We start from the raw sequence: 20,466 nt of genomic DNA, 5'->3' as shown, positions 1-20,466 counted from the left end.
TAGCTTGTTTTATTTAAAAGCTTTCCACAGGTAAAGCCCATTGGCTGATTTCAACGTATAGTAGACTTTGCTGGGAAAATTGCTTCCATTTCGTGAAAAGTCTAGCTCTCTTTAAGTCATCATTTGGGCCTAGCTGCTATCTTTGTACTTCTTTCATCAGAGCACCACTGTCTTATTTATGGATGCACTTAACAATTGTTACTAAAAAGTAACTAAAATTATACCATTTATTGTGGTGATCACTTCACAATATATATAAATATTGAATCATCATGTTGTACACCCAAAACTAATGTAATATGTCAATCATATCTCAATAAAAAGTGACGTACACAAATGTGAATATTTAAAACAGTATGGAGATGTGCACATGAGAAAAAGGAGTGTTTCCTTTTCTCATGCTCATTGTACCTCTCAGAGAAAGCTTTTTGGTCTTTAGGACCCGTTTAGACTCTTGAAAGTTGTTGAAGAGCCCAAAGAGTATTTGTTAGTCTGTCAATATTTATCATATTAGAAACTTAAACTAAGAAAATGATAAAATATTCATTTTTCAGTTCATTAAAAACTGCAATAATAAGCCGATCGCATACCCACATTTTTAAAAATGCCATTTACCAGCAGATGTGTCCCTAGAGCCAGCACTGTGCCTACAACATAGTGATAATTCAATAATTCTTGACCATAAACGTATGACCTTGAAGCTTTTATTCCAAAGCCTGAAAAGGTAATCAAACACAGCTCAGCCCAAGAAGAGCATATTTCAAATGACTGTCAGGTGGACTGTGTCTTCCCACATCTTGATTTTTCCTTCAACGCATAGCTGTAACTCCTCTGGTCTCTATCCAGGCCCTCATTAGTCTCATCCAGTTAAGCAGCCTTCAGACTAAAAATATGAATACTAATTGTGAAAAGCTAATATTCTTTCAGCAAATATGCATAATGTACTTCGTACATGGGGCATGGTGCCAAGCCCTGGAGGTCCCCAACTGGATAAAACTGACACTACTATTCCACTCCTCCTCTCCTAGTGGAAGGAAACCAATGGATAAACACTTAAAATATTTTTTAAAATGCCATTTCATGAAAAATGTCAAAAGAAATTTTTCATGGTAGTGAGAAGAGTGGCGTTGTTCTGTTTTTTTTTTTTTGTAAATCTCTTTAATGCCGGGATTGATACACGAGAGGATTCTCATCACTCATTCTGTGTTCAAACTGTTGCAGTAGTACACATCATGTAGCCGCCAGAAAACCTCAGTGTACAGTGATGACAAAGTGAGACTGGAAAAGGTCAATAACATTTTGGTATTATTATGAAAAGAGTTTTGACCTTGTGGCTCTCAAAAAGTGTGGACTCACCCGGGTCCTGGGACATATTTGGAGCATCGTTGCCTCAGACAAAATAATTTTGGATCATTTCTGGGTTTGTCTTTTCTGATAATTATAACCACAGTATCATGCTTATGCTTCTTGCTTACTTTCTGCTTAAATTTCTATTTAATCGCTCCCTGCTCCTTAAGTTGCCTCCTAATAAAGCTGGGCACTCCTCTTTCCTTCTAGCTACATGAATGGTGCACTTTGGTGCGCTTCCATGGACTTCACCTCCCTCGCTTCTTCTCCTTTATCTCTTTTTAAAACCTGCAAACTGTACCAATGTTTTATATCATTAGGTTTGCCTGCGCTGGATTCTTTGCCATTGCTATAAATAGAGCTTCCATGCTGCAGACGAAGGCTTTCCATTTCTGTAAATGGGATTTAAAATGGAAAGTAAAATGTGATAATTGTGTAAATATTTCTACGTGTAAAAATCCATATGAAAAGAAATAGAATCTTACATCTCTAAATATGTAATGTTTAGAAGACGATGTTTCAGCATAAAGTCAAATAAGTTCTTTTTCTCAGATGCCTATTGCCCCAAACAATGACATTGTAATATGCTTCTTATTTGGACCATATATTTCTTGTATAGTTTTTTTAATTCTTCTTAGAGTTTCTAATTATCTTTTGTGGGTCTTTTTTTCTGCAGAAAGAACTTGTGTGCCTTAAAAAAATAAACAACAAAAAATTATATCCCTAAGATAATTCAGCTTCACAATTATGCTACTTGCCAGATGCACCAGTATGTAACCTAGGCCTGCTGCAGAGGCCTAATTCTGGGTTCTCTGGGATCTTATGTCTTTCTTTTTGTTGTTTCCTTTTAAATTTAGCTGCAGTGCATCTTCAAGTAATTATTATTATTGTTATTTTTAAATCTTCAAGTAATTATTATTGTCATTATTTTTACAGAAAAGGAGATAAACATACTGATTATCTGTATTCACAAAAATGTCTTTATAATCTCTTCACATTTTGATAGAAAATTTGGCTAGGTGCAGAATTCTGAGTCAAAATAATCTCCTGTGCTACCTATGAAGATGTTGTTTCACTAGTATCCAACATTCAGTGTGGCTGGTGAGAAATGTGCTACTAGTCTGATTTTTCTTATTTGTGTAACTTCTTTGTTGCTGTGGATACTTTCTGTTCGTTTTCTTTGTCTTCCATTCGAAAGTTTTGTGAGTGTGTGCTCAGATGTGACTGTGATTTTGTTGATCTTACTTTGGTGTTTTAATTTGAAGGCTTCTGTTTTCAGTTCTGATAAATATTTTTCTGTTTTTATAATAATAATAATTATTATTATTATTTCCCTTCTCTCAATTTTTTACTTTTTCTCTGTTTCTGGAACTTGTAACAGGAAATTGGATATTCTTGATTGTTTCTTATTTTTTGTCAGTTTTCTCTCATATTTTAAACATTCTACCTTTTTCCTTAACTTGTACATTATGTTAACTTTTCCTTCCAACTTTCTACTGAAAATGTATTTTGGCTTTTGGATTGTATATTTTCCAAGAGCTCTTTCTTTGTCCTTATTCCTCTTTTAAGATTTTCTTTATGTATTATGAAAATCTTTCTGAGTATCTTTGATGGTATTAATTAAAATTTCTCTTGGATCAGAATTATTTGTGGTTCTTCTGGGGATAGTTCTGTTTGTTCAGCTTGATCCTTCTCTTCGATGTTGCCAGTCTTCAAGTGTCTGATGACCTTGGTTTACTATACATATTTGTGAATGAAGAATGAGGCTGATTCATATACATACATGCTTTGTCGTTCCTTTACCAGCCTGAGTCCTGAATGTTGGCCGGGTTCTGTGTGGCCTGGGTAGCTTACTGGCTGCTGTTTCTCACCCTAGGTCGTATAGGCTTGGACAGGAAAGCAGAATTGTTCCCCCCTCTAGCCTCACACAAGACTTGCCAAAGCAATGAGGGCCCTGCGATGCAGCTCTAGTCTCGGAAGCCCTAATTCCTCCAAGGCAGGTAGTGCACATTTTTCACAGCATTATTTCCTGCTTCAGTTTAGGTGTGTATGGCCTTCCAGCACGTGAAGGAATGGGAAAGTCAACCAATCCAAGTATTCGGCCGGCAGATCTCCAACCAATTGCTCTGTTTTCTTTCTTTCTTCTTATTCTCTGTGTTTATTCTTCTTTCTGCTGTCTCTTTGTCTGCTGCCTGGATGGGGATAGGGCTGTGGGGGCTCAGCAATGATGTCCTCTCTCATGGAGCTCTAGGGTGGTATGACCAATGTTCATTAGAAGACTTTTGGCTCTGGTTAAATGAGGTGGTCATCAAGTTATCTTTTAGCCTGGTCCATTCTCATTCTCTACGAATAGCTAGAGAAGACAGCTTTGAGGGCTCATGACACCCAGAGGGGAATGCAGGCAGCCACATCTAGCTGACAGATTACTTGGCGAAACCCTTAAATGGTCTGCTTTTTATATTTCAAACATTATCTGAGGAAACCTGACCCATAGACTTTGAACCTTGGCTCCGTTAGAGAGAGTTGTGGAGTCGCCTAGAGGCACAGGGAAGGAACAACTTGATTCAGTGGACGGACGCCTGTGTTACATTTTCCTAACAGCCTTCTGAAATGACCCTCTCAAGGATGTACATGAGCCTTTATGAACAAAATATGAATATTTGCCAAATGATATTTTTAGGAAGCATTTAGTGAGTGCCAGAAAGCCTACAGGACACTGCAGGGAGAATAACAAATGCTGCATTTTATTGATGTCAGCAATAGCTTGTAAACCTCAGACGTGACTTCACACCCAGAGATTGCTTCACTGCCCAGAATGAAAAGCCATTTTCAAGGGAACTCCTGGCATCACTTTCAAGAGTGCTTGGTGCCTGGCCGTCCCACCAGGCTTCGTGTGAAGGGCACGGAGCAGCAGCTGGTGCGGACATAAGGCTCTCACTTCTGGAGGTCTGAGTCCATAACTTAGCCTTGCTTTGGCCACAAGAAAACGTTTACTGGGTTCATTCTCTCCCTGCTCAGCTTCATTAGAAAACCACCACACCATGTGGCTGTGCTCACTCCAGCTGGCAGGGTCTGCTGAGGAGGAAGCCAGGGGTTGGGTAAACAGGGCTTGGCGAGGTGTGCTGGCTCTTCTGAAGGGAATTTTGCCTGCCACCTGCCTGGGCTTGAGCTTTCCTCAGGCCAAGTGCTATTAATTCTTCTCTGTCATGAACATTACGTCCATGTCAAACTTCTGTTTTATCTTAAAACTAATTCATTAGGTGCCGGCTCTTCTGAAGCTGGAATCGGTGAGGGTTTCAAATATGAGTTGGATTGGTAAGAACTGACTGATAAAACTATCGACTGGGACGGACAAGTTTCTGTTTTTGAAAACATTTGTTTTCATCTCACCAGGGTATTCATGGACTCCCCGGTGTGTTACTGTAATTTTTTTTTCTTTTTTCCTTTTCTTTTCTTTTCTTTTTTTTTTAAATGTGGACTGGAAGTAAGGCGTGGGTGTTGTTGAAGGTTTTCCATCTGAGACTTTAAAAACATTGGGAAAAGGATAAGTGGTTTGCTTGAAGGGAAAACAGGGGTTATCAGGTCTACAGGATGGAGAGATAGTGACAAAGTCTGTCCTTTCTGTATCATGAATCCTAAGGAGCTTCTTGATCCAATAACAGTATTAATCTAGGAAAGTTTTAGATTTGAGGAGAAAGTTCCTGAATGGGCTTTTCTGCTGCTCCGTGTCGGAGCCCCTCTCAAGCCCAAATAGGCCTTCACTTTCTGTCCTCCTGTGGCCACCAGTAGCTACACCATCCCTTCTTGCCTCTGCCCAACTTGGCTCCTGCTCCCCAGCATGACCACACTGGCCCTTTCAGTTCTTTTTTTAAAGATTTTATTTATTTATTCATGAGAGACACACAGAGAGGCAGAGACACAGGCAGAGGGAGAAGCAGGCTCCATGCAAGGAGCCCGACTCGGGACTCGATCCCAGGATCCCGAGGTCACCCCTGGGCCGAGGGCAAGTGCTCAATGACGGAGCCCCCAGGCATCCCTGGCCTTTCAGTTTTAAGAGGGCCTCCAAATTAGCCTCAAACCTCCAAATGCTTTACAGGAATTTAGAATCTTTTTCTGAAAATGATGTAGTAAATTATACATTGTCATGAAGTCAGAGCAGAGAGCCAGGGATGATAAAAATCTTTTTAAATCTTGGAAAAAATTAATTTCAGCATTTTAAAGTAATAAGCCCTGATTGTCCTTGACAGACGGGTTTTTTTTTAAGATTTTTTATTTATTTATTCATGAGAGACACACACAGACACACAGAGGCAAAGACACAGTCAGAGGGAGAAGCAGGCTCCATGCAGGAAGCCCAATGTGGGACTCGATCCTGGGATCAGGCTCTGGGCTGAAGGCGGCGCTAAACCGCTGAGCCACCCAGGCTTCCCGACAGACAGGTTTTTAAGGTGAGGTGCAAATGACCTGTCGTTCACTGTGCTGCTCCAATCCTGCCATTTGGAAGAGAGGGTGAAAATATTTAAGAAACCAAGATTAAAGATGAAAACACACACACACACACACACACACACACACACACATTCTAACTTAAAGAATACAGACTCTCCGAGGCTCCATTCTATGATCCCCTAGGAGCAAAAAAGTAAAGATTGAAGGCGTGTTTCTACTGAAAATCTCAAAGACAAAGCACTTTTGGAGATGCTTGGTCTCTAAATGATCTTTTCAAATTCTCATATCAAAGTAGAGGGGAGACTGGATGAGGGGAGCAATCGAAGTTCACCTTAAATCTCACTTCTTTTCTTGAAACTTTTGTCACCAGGGAGCCCCAGGGATCGCCACCCCTCCTTTTTTGAACTTAGAACTCTACCTCACACTCAAAAAATATTTACTGAGCACCATTTCCTCACCAGCTACTGGTCCAAGTGCTGGGGAGACAGTGATAAATAGAGCAGCTCTGATGGCAGCTTGTAAGGAGAGTCTGTACGAGTGGAAGAGACAGTCTGGGTGTTCTGAGTGTTACCCGACGTGCCGCAGTTTCACAAATGTTGCTGGAAGAGGTGAGACACCCGGGTTGGAGACGCAGGACCGTTTATTACTCACAGTGATAATGACAGTAGCCAGAGAGTCAGCATTTATGAGCAAGTTCTCTGAGCCCCAATTCTCACAGGGTGGCTGTGAGGAGAGTCAGATGGCACCTGCCGAGGCAGAAGAGGAATGCTCCTGTTTCGGAGGTGAGGAGCCTGGATCCACAATAATGGGATAATAATGGGCAAATAATTTTATCCAAATAATGGATAAAATCCATAATAATGGGCAGCAGGCCTGCTGGCCCTTTGTTTTGGAGAGAGATCTCATTTTCATTACGCTGGGCAGTAAACACCCCAGCCCTTTCCTGCGGAGGGAGACCCTACCTCTGACTTTCAAGACTGTTCATTATACAAGCATCCTGGAGAAGGTGGCCTGGAACTGAGAGCCGCCAGCACCTCATTTGCAAGACAGGCAGAAACAGGAGAGGTCCGTGGAAAATTCTTTTCCAACAGTTCAAAGCAATGGCTTGATTTGTCAGAGTAGAGACAGCTCTGCCTACAAGAGTGAGAAGTAATTTTTTTCACATGCTGCCTTCTGGGGCTTATGGATGTGACCACAATACTAAAAAGGGCAAGTCTTCGGGAAGGATAGAGGAGGACCAGGGCTGAGCCAAGGAAATCTCTGATGTGACAATTCATTGGCAGCTTCTAGAAACCTGTGCAGTCCTGTGACAACATGAAACATTAGCTACGCATCTCATGGTTAGAAGTGTTGGGCTGCAGGTGTTCGCCAGGCTACCAGGGTGACCAGGCATCCATATGGGGAGGGGCGGGTAAGGGGTGTGAGCCACTTGGAGGAGAAATGAGAGCCAGTCGTGGAATAATTGTATTTAAAAAAAAAAAACAACAACCCTGTTTTGAAGTGAATTAGCCTAAATAAGTGTCTCATGTTGGCCAGGATTTATTTTATTTAAGCCTGATACACAGGAATTTAGAAACAGCCATATGGATTCTCTTGAAGGTTGGTAAAAACAAAATGTGCTTCTAAGCTGTCTGCCAAGTTTCAGCCTTAGTTAATTTTTATGGATGAGTTTTAAACTCCTAAAAAACAAATGTATAATACAAGTACTGACGTAGAAACAGATTTAACTATAAAAACATGCAGTGGAAGCTGAAATATATATCACAGAATTTTTGTAGGAAAAATTTGATAAAGGTGTATTTGGTATAATAATAAATTCAAAGCAGTAGCAAGATGTAGTTAAAAATAAGAAACTAGTGATTGTTGGTGGGAAGAATGTATAAAATGAATGAAAATGTCTCTTAATCAGAAACTCAGGAATAAATGGTGTATATTTCCTGAAATGCTCAGTGCATGTCTGTCTGGAGTAACTAATTGACCTAATGCAAACTATCTTTGAATTCTTGGACCTCCTGTCTGAATCCTTCCTATTGTTAATAAAATAGTAGCTGGAAAACTAATTGTCTAGACTACCTAGGAGAAAAGCTGTTATGCATTTAATTAGTCTTATTTAAATTTTAATTTTAATTCCTCTTCTCTACACTCCCTGTGCCAATACTTGCCATATGTATGCTGGAAAAAAATTATTGGTGTTAAAAAAAAGTTTACATTGTTCTTTTGTATACATTGCTGTGTTTGACCCCATTTATTCCTAACAATTACATTTTGCATAGAGGAATTATTATGCTTTTTACAGATGGAGAAAGTGAAAAGTCAGTGATAGTCTAGAGCCAGATAACCGGTGAGAGCACAGAACAATGAATTGTCAAAAAATACTGATTTGGTTCCTCCTGAAACAACGTGGTTATGCAAACAACTTATTTACTTGGTGGGATTGGAATTTCTAGTTTAGATTACGATGATAATGGAACTACCTCCATTAAAAAAATAATAAAAATATATAGATCAATAACAACAACAAGGGAACCCTGGGTGGCGCAGCGGGTTTAGCGCCTGCCTTTGGCCCAGGGCGCGATCCTGGAGATCAAGGATCGAGTCCCACGTCGGGCTCCCGGTGCATGGAGCCTGCTTCTTCCTCTGCCTGTGTGTCTGCCTCTCTCTCTCTCTCTGTGACTATCATAAATAATAAATAAAAAAAAAATAACAACAACAACAACAACACACACACACATACAGTGTTCTCTGTGATTCAGTTTTGAATTAGACCAGTTTTGCCAATGCTTCAGAAATGAAGAAAGAAAGAAAATTAAAGGAAAAGAGGAAAAGAGGATGCCAGTCAATGCCTTCTTTTTGGACCTTACTTTCCAGCTTATGATGACCTCAGAAGTAGGATCAGAACTGCTGAAAGATTTAAGATCCAGAGTGACTTTATTTTTAAAAAAATCGAACATTTTATTTTGTTGAAAAATTATGGGGGAAACTTTGAGAATTCATTTACTTAATAAATATCATTTAAAAAAGCAAATGTTTTTAATAAGGAGATCAATTTTAACTACTCAGGAGGCAGTAAATACATTAAAACAAATTTAATTCTGGCCCATACAATTTTGAATTACTTCCCTTTCCAGTTTAAAATATAAACAAACATTACAGTTGGTATAGTACTAAACATAATGGCAACTGACATTTTCATGGTGAAGAAAACTTCACCATCAAATGGGTATTAAATTCAGCAATAACCTAACAACTAGAGTTAGAAAACTATGCCTGTATTAACAAAATCATGACGTTTTGGATCTTTATGAAAAGAAAGTTGAAGTCAAAATGGATATGATATAATTGCTATAACTCTTTTTATGCATAGAGAATAATGACAGTCATAAAACAAAAAATAATATGAGATCATGGAGATGCACTCAGCCTATGTTTCTATTTCCGCTAGTGGCCAAGAGATATATTTGCAAAGTCCATTGTTTTATGCAGTGGCTATGGTAAACTTTTATTTTTATTCTATTTTATTTTTTTTATGGTAAACTTTTAAATGAAAGCCCCCACTCCCCACCACTTCCTTAACCCCTCCTTCTATATACAGATGTAGATAGGTAAGTGTAAAAGGGATAATTTGCCTTATCCTGAAAACTTGTTCTGGGAAAAAGTAGAAGGAAGTTGAAATTTAATAAGGCTTATGGGATTTTCCAAAGTTCAAAATACTATTGTGACTATTTTTGTGATTCCCTGACCCCAAATGCATGCCCTACCAGATACCCGAGTGCTTAAAATTTCACAACGGATTTTTCACTTTGGGTTTTAAAATGTCTTTGGGTCATTGAGAATCTCTCTGGGAGTGATAACACCCAGTCTGACACATAATGAGTGTTCACTAAATGATTTCAAATGGAAACTTCATTACTTTCTCATGGGGATTAGTTGACAGCCAAGTGAGGTTAAATTAGGTCCTCAGTTAAGACAGGAGAGCAGGGATGCCTTGGTGGCTCAGTGGTTGAGTGTCTGCCTTTGGCTCAGGGCATGATCCCGGGGTCCTGGGATCGAGTCCTGCACTGGGCTCCCTGCATGGAGCCTGCCTCTCCCTGTACCTATGTCTCTGCCTCTCTCTTTGGGTCTCTCATGAATAAATAAAAAATCTTTTAAAAAAAAGAGAGAGAGAAGGATTGCATATAGAGAGTACTTCAGAGGCTAGGAGTGAGGAAAATGAAAAGGAAAAGAGAGTCCCAAAACACTCTCTTCAGTTTATAAATTCACTGAGGCTTTGTCTTTCCCATAAATAATTTGCCAGAACTTACTTTCTCTTCCTTTTATTCTTCCTCCTTTTTCTGATTTTTATCTTTCAGGTCCTCTTCACTTCCTTTTCTTCCTCATCTGTCTATTCCCAAAATGGATTTAAAGGTGTACTAAAAACATTATTAGAATCATAAGAAATATGAAGAATAATTTGTACAGATGATAAATCAGAATTATTTCATGGGGCTATGCATCAAGTCAAGAATTTTTTCTACCCATTTATATATTTATGCTTATCTACATTGTTCTTCAGGATATTTAGGGACGTTAAACACATTTGCAAATAGTGTGCATTTTACTCTGAAATTCACAAATGAGCAGCAAACTTGCCTTACTATTTTAAACTAGTAGTTAGCATGAAATAAATATTTATTGAGTGTCAAAGGGTGGTGAGATCACTACTTAATATCTGAAATTAAAACACAATACTGAATTTATTTCTTATAATAATGGAGGTCTATACCAATTGCACATAGTCCCTTTGAGAAGAGTAGACTGCTGATCTTATGTAGGGCTTTTGAACATCATGGGGTTCAGGAATTGGCATACTGTGAGAGGCATAAATGAGTTGACATACCTGTTTCAGCATGATTACTCAGGTGCGATGGTTGTTGATTGGTTGACATTCAGAGGCATGTTTCTTGGAGCAAATCTGTTTCTCACTGGCTGCCTTTCAGTAGTGAGGAACTGTTATTGATTGGTTAGCTTGTGAAAGCATGCTAATTGAGGCAAAATTGTCAGTGATCAATTAAGTAGACTTAAAAGTGGTTCTGATGGCTACTTGCTACTATGGCTAAAGAACAATCATTCTTTTCCCTAAGATCGTGTGAATGTTTTCATTTGCACTCCCACATTTTGGTCCTTATCCAGATAAAGCTGTAGGAAGTTTGCCAAGAAACTTGCTACTGTTGTTTATTCTCATGAAGATGAGATTTCATCTTTGATCAGCATGTTTTCATTTTTGAATCATTTGTTAAATCATCTGTTTGGATAGTGGCAGTGCAGAATCATTCAAGACAATGGACAACAAATATTGAATAACTGTGACACAAACTAGTATCAGAAGTGTTATAAAAAAGGCCTAGAAGACACCATGGAACCTATACATATAATTTCTTAGTCAGGAAGACTAATTTCCTGAGTCTAATTTAGGAAGTCAGTATACCTTTTCTTTTTTCTTTATTTTCTTTCTTTCTTTCTTTCTTTCTTTCTTTCTTTCTTTCTTTCTTTCTTTCTTTCTTTCTTTCTCTTCTTTGATTTTATTTATTTATTTATTCATGAGAGACACACAGAGAAAGGCAGAGACATAGACAGAGGGAGAAACATGCTCCATGCAGGGAGCCTGATGTGGGACTCGATCCCAGGACCTAGGATCACGCCCTGAGCGGCGACAGATGCTGAACCACTGAGCCACTCAGGCATCCCAGTGTATCTTTTCTTTTAGCTTAGATGTAGATTTTTCCATCTCATCTGTAGCATTAATCCAGGTATAACAGGAGGTAGAAACAATGGTTTAGAATCCCCCCATTGACCAAAATAAATAAATAAATAAATCAATCATGCTCATTAATAAATAAAATCCAGAGCTATTATATTGAGTCAAGGAATCAAATTGGCTTATTGTGTCCACCTTGTCTGGGCTTACTTGTTACTGAGAGAATGAGGAAACAAATATTTTTGGTGACTACACCAAGTTGCCTAGCTGCTATTGATGGAGTCCTTATCAGGAAAGTTATTATCTATTTTCTCTGTCATTATTTGCTATACGTTTATTAAAAATACCATATAGACCAAATAGATATACTAGCCTATTATATTCTAGTCTATTTTGATTTAAGAACAAAGAGAAAAATTATATAATATTAGGTATGATAAACTGGTTATAAAGTAGAAAATTTTAAAATTTGGGTATAGTTGATGCACAATGTTACGTTAGTTTCAAGTATACAACATAGTGATTCAGGAACTCTATACATTATGCTATGCTTAAATTAGAAATTGTATTATATAATTTGTTAGATAATTTATCAAGCAAAATAAAATACCAGAATTTTCCCCAGAAAAGATAGAAAACCTAAATAGATCAATTGCTGTAGAAGAAATTAGAAATGTTGTTATAAAAGGTTGCTGCAGAACACTCAGTATTTTTAAACTCATGAAAATCAGATGGTTTTACATCTGTATTCTGGGTGACATTTAGAGTCTTTTGAGGTATCAGTCAAAAAGAGATAATTCACATATTAATAAAATTATTCAAGATTATGGGAAAAGTGTACACACCATTTACAAAACTAGCATAACCTTAATATCAAACTCAATACTGAAAGTATAAAAGTTATAGACCTAGACCTATATAGGCAAATCAAATTTATCAGTGTATTAAAAGAATGAAGTAAGTTTTGTTCCAGGAATGCAAGGATAGTTCAACAAAAAAAGCTAGCAACATAATTCATTTCATTATCAAATGAAAGAAGAAAAAAGCATTATCAGTCTATCAATTCTATCTAAAAAGAGAAAATTGAATCAAACTTAAAGTTAGCTACATTCCTAATAAAAATGCTAAGAAAAATAGTGACAGAGAAAACTATCACAACACAATAAAGACCCCTTATCAAAAAGTTCAATAGCATGCTTCTTAGTAAAAATATTAGTTATTTCCATTAAAAGTAAGACTAACACTGGAATACTCACAGCTTTCTCATTATTAAATGCTATTTTGGAGGTTCTAGAGAAAGCCACGAGACTAGAAAACAAATAAATGGCATATATATAAAAAGAGACATATTTTTATTTGCCTATAATCCAAATGATTCTACTAAAGGTATTAGGATTTGGTAGAGTAGCTGGATATATGAGCAGCATAAAAACAGATCAATTGCTCTTCTTTATATTGGTCATCAGAATAAAGGAATGCATTTAAAAGAAATTTTCATACTGTGTGTGGACAAAATGTTATTGAAGTTTCTAAATAAATGAAGAGACATGCTCCATTCTTGTTTTGAAAGAGTTAGTGTTATGGAAATATCAGTCACTCAAAAATGAATATATAAAACCAATTTAGATATATCCAATACGAATTTCTATGTGTGCTTTTTAAAGTTAGATATAACAATTTTGAAGTTTATCTGGAAGGCTATATATTGTAGAATTACCAGCAATTCTAGCAACAATGATAGTGACTGGATTCTTGCATTACAGGATATCAAACCTTACCATAAAGTTGCTATAATCAAACCTCTACTGTTTGGCACAGACATAGATGAGCACAAGAGGACCCAACAAAGAGTCCATGTATATAGCAGAGTCTAATATAAAATGAAGATGACATTTCAGTTTGGTGGGAAAAGCTTGTATATTTAATAAATGGTGTTGGCAGAATTGAAAATCTTGTTGGGAAACAGAAATCTAGATTCTCATGCGATGTCATATACAAACATTTTTAGATATATTAAAGGTTTAAGCTATAAATAAGTGAACAAAGAAAAGGAAAAAGAAAAGAAAGAAGGAACACCAGAGGCCTTAATGAAATAGAATACAGAAAACAATCACATTTCTCTATGTGTTGAGCTATATGGCAAAAGAAGTCAAATGACAAATTCAGAGAAAATTTTTTTGATACTAATGACAAAGGGTTATTATTGCAAACATTTAAAGTATTGCTGAGCTTTGATTAACAAAAAGACAAAACCTAATAGAAAAAGAAGAGTAAATTTTAAGTGTCCAATAAGTACTTGAAAGTATGATCAACTTCACTAGTACTCAAGGAAATATATAATAAAGCAATAATAAAATATAATTTTTCACCCGTAATATGGAAAACATTGAAGAGCTTTGTAACATCAACACTCATTTGTTAAATCATTTAACTCTCTGGGAAAGCTATTTGATAGCAAATACCTCTTTTGGAACTATGTCCTAGATAAATACTTGCACGAATGTATAAGAAAATATGTATATGGATGTTTGTAGTGGAAACAGCTGGAAAAAAATCTGAATGCCCATCAATTTCGAGAAGTATTGAAAATGTTTATTTGATAAACCTGTGAAATACTATGCAGGTATCAAAACAGAATAAGATAAATTCATATATCTATATATTCACCTACAAGCATTTCCAAGATATATTTTTAAGTGAAATAAAACAAGTTGTGAGTAATGTATAATGAATAATCTGAATTTTTTAAAAGATTAAGTGAGCAAAAATCAATATATGGGTATATATATATGTTGGTATATACCTTGATGAATATAGAAACAGCTTAGGGATATCACACAGGTTACACTGGCAATTCCTTGAGATGGGATCAGTTGAAGATTAGAGGGGATAATTAACTTTTATTTCTATAGTTTAATTTTTACAATGAGCCCATACTATTTCAAACTTATGATAGTAAAAAATTTCAAATTATGATAGTAAAAAAACAAAATAGATATTGACTCATAGACAAATAGATCATGTAAAGCATTTTGAGATATTAAACCTCTTAGAACGTTAGGAATTCTAGGGAAAAGAATAAATGCCATAAACCAAACAGGCACAGAAAACCAAGGGGACTAAGGGAAGGAAGAGAGATAATAAAAATCCTATGAATTTTTGGAGTTCCTGTAAACCATAGCTCTAAAATTATTGCAACACGATAACTAGTGCGACCAGATGTTAGTTATTATATTCTACATCTATATATTCATGGCCAACTTGAATTAATATTAAAAAAAAACAAGCAAGCAACAGGCAAACAAGAACCTTGAAGACTGACTCTTTGAGATTTATCTAATGCTAGGGATCTGGAATTATCAGTACTGACTCTTACGTCAAAAACACAACCTCTGGTTCTCTTGATTCTCATCCAGCGTTGCTGTCTGTATACAGATGTGGCATTAAAGTATTCTCTGAATCACCAGAACTTGACCAAAATAATTATTACGAGAAGTTAACAATAGGAAATTTGTGACTCAGAGTTCCTAGCTTGCCAAAGTTCAGGTGAGTCAGTGGTGAAATTGAGATGGACCCTGGACAATCTTTTTTTCTTTTTCTTTTTTTTTTTTTTTGACAATCATTTTAAAATAGAATCCTCCCGTCCTTCTAAATTTTAGGCACTAAGGTTAGGTCTTGTAAGATAATACCTTTTCCCCCAGCAAACCATAAATAATGCCGTTTAAAATAGAAATGAACACATGTGATACGACTGTACTTGTTGTTTGATTTTTTTTAAATATCTAAAGACTGTCTTATTATTCATAGTTTTGGTTTTCAGTTTGCTTTCTACAGCCAATGTATAAACCGACTAGATTAGCAGAGATTTAAATCTCACAGATATCCTGTTCCTGTTTTTTCCTGCGTTGACATTTTACAGGAGACAGACCCAGAGATAACAGAAATGTAGTATAAATAACAATGTGGATGCTTATCTGAACTCTGTAAACATATATAGTTAATTCATTTAGATTCTGTACATGCGTTTAAAATGCACACACACACAAATATATCATGAAGTTTAGGCTCCCTCGGGAAGGTCTTGATGGGTACCTGATTACTCTTCTAGTCACAGAATAACCATTGATTTTTTCCAATAAGTGATCATTTGGAAGAAGAAATGTGTATATATGAGGGAATATTTCTCTTAACATAATATATTTTTCTACTTATGTTCACAATCAAGACCTTCATGTGTCTATGTCATAATGTAGGGATAATAGGTCATCCATCCACTAAGGGTTGAAAACTAGAATAAATTTACCATTTGTATGTATTTTGAGTTTGGGACCATGTAAAAAAAATATTTAGGAGCTTAGAAGAAATCACTTTACTCATTCCTACTAGAAATAATTAGAAACAGCTTTGCATGGAAACATTCACTGACGCTTGTTGCCTGGACTAGAGTCTAGGACAGCTCACTTGTTTTTCTATGGTCCATGAACTAAGAGCGATCTTCACATTTTTAAATGGTTGAAAAAAACAGAATTTTTATTTTATTTTATTATTTATTTTATTTTATTTTATTTTATTTTATTTTATTTTATATTTTATTAAAATGTTTACTGTATGGCTCTTTACAGAAAAAGTTTGCTGACCGTTGGATTAGAAAGTCCCTGAATATATATGCTGTGTGGAGTTTATATGCAATGTTTCTTTTGTGGGCAAGCTGAACAATGTTCAGTAATTCACTTATTCAACCTTTTATTCTTTCACTCAGTAAAAGCTATCTTGAATATTGACCCTGAACCAGCATTAGGAATAGAGAGAAATGTAGGACAGGTTCTTTTGTCCTAGACATTATAATGATGGCACATTAATAAGACAGTTGTACTAAGAATTTCCACAAATAAATGCCTTACTGGGCAGAGGACCGTAGTAATTTTGGGTCTTCCAAATTCTTTCCCAAGAGGACCGTAGTAATTTTGGGTCTTCCAAATTCTTTCCCAAGATTTGGAGCAAATCATGCAGATTATGAACTTTTCCTTATATCCTCCACGCCAGCATCTGGAACTTCCTTTTCCCTGCCCGCAGGGCTACACGAGTTCCTGCTCTCTGGAGATAAGCACTGTGCTTCCCTATTGGGACAGTTTTAGAGGCCCAGATGAGCAACCACGATTACTGAGCTTTTTCCATGTAGCAAGTATGAAGCTAGGAGCTTGACTTGAAATAACGTCACAGAGACCTCACACTTTGCAAGGTAGACATGATCATCCTCGTTTTTGTAAATGAGAAAACAGAATTTCAGAAAAGCCAAATAAACCGCCTCAAACAGTGGCAGAGGCGATGCCTCAAACATAAAGTTGCTTGTTTCCAAAGCTAATCCTTTTAATGACAGTTTACTAAGTTGGCCTGTTCTTGAGACTCAAATTGTGTCCACACAGGGCTGTCTTTTGGTTACTCTTGAGATGTTAATTGTTAGCTAAGTCTCTCGGGCTGTGGCTAAGCAATAGAAAATAAATATTTTCTGGTAAATATGCTGTTTCCATGTTTGTGGGTGGCAGTGACTTTACACAAGAACTAGCTCACCCTGAATTCCACTTTTTTCCCTACCTTTGTTTCTAAAACATTTGTGTTTACTTGAATGAGAGGAATTTTCCAGGCAGTTGTGACTCACTCTAGGTTAAAGCCACAGGGTAGGTAGCAGAAGACACATGGGTTCAAATTTACATTTTTTTCTTGGTGGGAGCCCTTGTCAATATTACTTCATTTTCCGAGTCTCAGTTTCTTCATTTGTGAAACTATTCATGGTGGAATTTGACTTCCCTTTATGCATAGGGCCATCTTTATTTTTTTTTATTATTTTTTTATTATTATTTTTTTTAGATTTATTGCATAGGGCCATCTTTAGATTTCATTTCCCACTTAGTCCTGTCAATAGTGATGTTGGGCTGGTAGGACCATAGAATCTGAGAGTTGGGATGAGTAGTACAATATATCTTTTTTTTTTTAAAGATTTATTTATTTATTTAAGACAGAGAAAGAGAGAGAGAGAGGAAGAACAGAGGGAGAGAGAGTGAGAATCTCAAGCGGACTTGGTGCTGAGGGCAGAGCCTAAAGTGGGGCTCGATCTCATGACCCTGAGATCATGACCTGAGCTGAAATCAAGAGTCAGACCCTTAGTTGACGGAGCCACCCGGGAGCCTATACAATGTATAATCTCTGAAGACAGATAGACTGGAGTTATTACTAGTTAAAGGATCTGAGGCAAACTGACTTCTTTGCCTTGAGACTCAATTTCTTTATGTAGAAATAGGGGAGTGATAGGACTACCTCATATTAATCATAGTCTTGAGTGTTTATTGTGTGCCAGGCACTGTTCTAAGCACTTTATATGAACTGAATGATTTAATCCTCATAACGACCCCGTGAGGTTGTGAATATGAACCCCATTTTGCAGAAAAGGAAACTGACACATGGAAAAGTGTAGGAGGTGAGGAAGCCAGGGTTTGAAACTTAGCAGTCTGATTTTGGAGTCCAAGTTCTTAATGATTATATCACAGCTCCCACAGAACTGTGCTGAGGTTGAATTAAGGAAAAAAAGGAAAAAATGTATGTATAAAGCCCTCAACATAGAGTGGGTTTTCAGTAAATATGGGTTACTTTCCTTCAAAGAGTGCTTTAAAAAGTGTGACTCACATACACCTGCACTGGAATCAAGAGTTGTGAGGGATGCATTTGTCAGAAATGCTGATACTTGGACTGCAACCTGGACCTACTGGATTCTGAGAATCCTGCATTTTTGGCAGGCATCTTTAGACACTTGGGTTTGTCGATATCCCTCTTAAAAAATGGGGTCCTCAGAACTGAATACAGGGTTTTGAGGTGGCACCACCCTACTGAGCACTGCAGGTCCTCCACCTCTCTTGTTCTATGTGTGAATTCACCACCAATGGCCACACCAAACTGCTTCTTAATTAAATAGGTTATATGGATATCGTAAATAACTCACTTCTGCTAAGGCAGCCTAAGATCACACGAGCTTTTCTAGCCGCCAAATCACGCGCTTGGCTCATATTACAACTTCTGTCAGTGAAATCCCTGCAGTTCTTTGTCACATAAAACACTACTAAACTAAAACAAATTTGGTTTGTATTTGTGCAGTTGAGTGTTTGAACCTAAGTTCAGGATTTTACATCGATCTCTGTTAAATTACATCTTGTTAGTTCTGGCCCAATTGTCATGCCCATGGAAATATTTTAAAATTCTACTTCTACCATTCAATATATCTAGCTAATGCTTCCATCCCTGTGCCATTTAAAACATTGCCACGCCTTCTATACCCTTGTCTAAGTCACTAATAAAAAGTATTTCACAATAACAGGCTTGCTGTGTTTTCCAAGGATCCTCTTCAGGATCCAAGGATGGATCCACTGTCCAAGGATGACATTATTTCACTTGTTGATATTCTCTTAGGTACCTATTATGTGCCAAATGTCATGTTACATCCTGGAGATAAACGTATGAACATGGCCCAGACCCTGGTCTCAAGAGTTTCACAATCTAATGAAGATTAACAAGTTAGTAGACAAACGCAATACTATGTGATGAGGGATGTAGCGGAGGGATAAATGAGGGATAAGGGTAAAATCAGGCCTTTGGTAGAATAATCATAGAATGATGGAAATCCATCTGGGGTCTGAGTAGACCTCCATAACTTAGAAACACTTTTCTCATGTAGTTCTAATCTTATGAACCCTTTCTATCGCTCTCTTTTATTTTTCTTTTTTTTTTCTTTCTATCGCTCTTATGCAACACTTTAAATGTTGCCACTACTTTTTCTTTGGGTAATAACCAGTAGTGGAGTTATTGGATCATATGGTAATTCTCTTTTTAAATTTTGTGAGGAACCTCCCTACTGCCTTCCACAGTGGCTGCACCAATTTACATTCCCACCAACAGTACATGAGAGTTCCTTTTTCTCCATATCTTTGCCAACACTTGTTATTTATTGTCTTTTTGATTTTAGCCATTCTGACAGGTATAAAGTGACATCTCATTGTGGTTTAGTTTGTATTTCCCTGATGATGAGTTGATATTGAGCATCTTTTCATATGTCTATTGGCCACCTGTATGTTTTCTTTGGAAAAAATGTCGATTTAGGTCCTCTGGCCTTTATAAAAATGGATTATTTGGATTTTTGTTGTTGAGTTGTGTAAGTTCTTTATGTATTTTTGATATTAACTATCTTTTGCATCTATCATTTGCAAATATCTTCTCTTATTCCATGGGTTCTACTGCTGGGTATATACTCAAAGAACACAAAGACATTAATTCGAAAATATATATGCACCTCTATGTTTATTGCAGCATTATTTACAATAGCTAAGATATGGAAGGAGCCCAAGTGTCCATTGATAGATAGTTGAGTAAAGAAGATGTGGAATATAGACACCATGGCATATTATGTAGCTGTAAAAAGGATGAAATCTTGCCATTTGTCACAACATGAATTGACCTGGAGGGTGTTATGCTAAATGAAATAAATCAGACAGAGAAAGACAAATACCATTATGATTTCACTTATATGTGGAATCTAAAAAGCAAAGCAAATGAATAAACAAACAAACACACAGCAGAATCAGGCTTATAAATATAGAGACCAAACTGAGGATGGTTGGGGAGGAGCCGAGGGAGGTAAGACGGGAGTAGGGGATTGGGAGATATGGGCTTCCAGTTATGGAAAGAATAAGTCATGGGAATCAAAAGTACAGCATAGAGAGTATAGTCAGTGGTATTAAAATCCTGTAGTATTGTGACAGATGGGAGCAACGTTTGTGATGACCATAGCATAATTTATAAAGTCATTGAATTGCTATGCTGTACACCTGAAACAAATGTAACATTGTGTGTCAGCTATACTCTAATTAAAAAATAAACTACCACTACTGGGTTTT

The sequence above is a fragment of the Canis lupus genome, chromosome 10, assembly GCF_003254725.2.
Source record: "Canis lupus dingo isolate Sandy chromosome 10, ASM325472v2, whole genome shotgun sequence".
Lineage (NCBI taxonomy): Eukaryota > Metazoa > Chordata > Mammalia > Carnivora > Canidae > Canis > Canis lupus.
This window is presented reverse-complemented; position numbering follows the sequence as displayed.